This window comes from Python bivittatus, unplaced genomic scaffold (genome assembly GCF_059951505.1).
Source record: "Python bivittatus isolate LINGU-HERP-01145 unplaced genomic scaffold, Pbiv_v1 ctg000480_np1212, whole genome shotgun sequence".
In the NCBI taxonomy this organism is placed as follows: domain Eukaryota; kingdom Metazoa; phylum Chordata; class Lepidosauria; order Squamata; family Pythonidae; genus Python; species Python bivittatus.
In genome coordinates, this window is record NW_028277075.1 from 76,829,569 (window position 1) to 76,831,652 (window position 2,084).

The window sequence follows — 2,084 nt, forward strand, 5'->3', positions numbered from 1 at the left end:
TTGGATTTCACAGCCAGGAAGAACCAGACCACTTTGCCTGACCTACTGGGTCCAAATCATGGAAAGACCAATGCCCCTCCTCTGAACTGACCTGAGTCCCCTGTTCCAAAAGAACCATGGCTTCAGGATGCCAAGAAGCATGGTGAGCTGGCCCAGCCAAAAACCACTGGTGAACAGCTATCAAGAAGTGCCCCCATCTCCCTTTCCTCCCTTTCATGAATTTTTAAAGGCCCTGTCTACCACCAGTTCTCAAAAATCAGGACTTTGCAGTAGAAAGGTACTCAGTCTGCCTTCCTCAACCTGACTCCTGGTTGATTTATTATATTTTAATATACAGTACAGTATATGGTTTGTGATCTCAGACCCCTTTCACTGTCATTTCTCTCCTTCCCTCAGCCCACTTTTCTTTTTTCCTCCCCTGCTGAACTTTTGATTCCTCAAGCTAAGGCACATGGATGAATATCCCCCTCTACTTATCCAAAACATAATCTCTCACATCCAAAGTGTGGGGAAGTGCTGGCCCCCAAGGATTGGCCATCCCCTCAATACTACTTAGATTCTCTATCTCCAATGCTTGCTAATTTCTCCTTCACTGTAATTTCTCATTGACACACTTCACTGTGTTATTCCTCAATAATATCCAACTCCTTTCTCTGAGATTTGAGTGGTCACCATTTCTGATGTTCATATTCACTCTAGGATCCATAGTTTTAAAATATGTTTTTTGTTAAAATATCTTGTTTGTGTACAGTCTCAGTTTCTGGTGGACGGTTCCTGCATGACAAGTGACTTCTGAAGCTCAATTACAGAGTCCCGGGCTGAGGACAAATTTGTATTATGGACATCTTGATTTGTAGCTTTCTTTCTTAGCCACTATACTAGATTAACTTCCTTCCACTTCTGATTAGTAACTGCATTTCTGTGCAAAGGGAAGCACTCTAATTCAGAATCAATAACTCTGATTTAGTCTCTAGCTCTCTAATAAACATTCTTAGGGGAAGTATGGAAAGATATGTGCAACAAGCTGTAATGTATTTTAACTTTAGGAGTATATCAAGGTCCTTCTACTTGGTCTGCCTGGTTCTTTAACTTTATCCCAGTTCCAATTCAAAGGGGTAAGTTGAAAGAGTCAGATTTGTATCAGTCTGGCTTCCTGCATGGCCTGTTTTTATGCTTTTGCTTTCTTCAGGAAAAGAGGTTGGCTTGGTTCCCATCTGATACCATTTGGCACCTGGTTTAAAAGCTCTTCATACTTCAGTGGCTGCAACTTCACTTCCTTATTCCTGTAATTCAGAACTGTGGTGGTCATAAAACTAAGAAATGCATGCTGTATAAAAGTTTGACAATGTTTAGAAATGCATTTATATGTTTGGAAATACATTTTTTTGACTTCAGTATGGTTTCCTCCCAGTTTAAGTGAATGTAGGACTGAAGGCTTTGTTTACAGTCCTGGAGGCAAGTAAAGTATATTTTTCCATTCAGTATTGCTTGTCAGTCTTAGAATGCTGGTTTTCACCTTTAAAGCCCTACAGGGCGTGGCACCAGATTATTTGAGTGACTGTATCTTCCTGGTTACATCTGCCCATCCCATCAGGTCCAACAGAAGAGGGATGCTCTGGGTCCTATCTGTGAAGGAGTTCCATCTGGTGAGACATGCCTTTTCTGCTCTAGCCCCTGCCCTCTGGAGCATCATTCCCCCTGAGATGAGGCTAGCCCCATCTCTCTTAGCCTTCAGGAAAGTCTTGAAAACGTGGTTCTTCCATCAACCCTGGAGATTCCATGGTCAGCCTGCAAAGTGGTTGAATGAGGCTATTTTTTTAAATATAATTTTATTGAAAGTTTTAAGAAACAAGAGCAAAAATTAATACAAACTAAAATAAAGTAAGAAGGAAAAAAGAAAAAGGAAGAAATAAAAGAGAAAGCTAAAGTGCAAAAAGAAAAAAGGTAAAAGAAAAGCAGAAAAGAAAGAGAAAAAGATATAAAGAAGTGGCTTCTGATCTTCTTTACAGCAGTTATAAGTACAATTGTAGATTTACCTCTTTCTCTAAAGTTACATCGTGGCTCTCTTCTTTCCATAATCTATC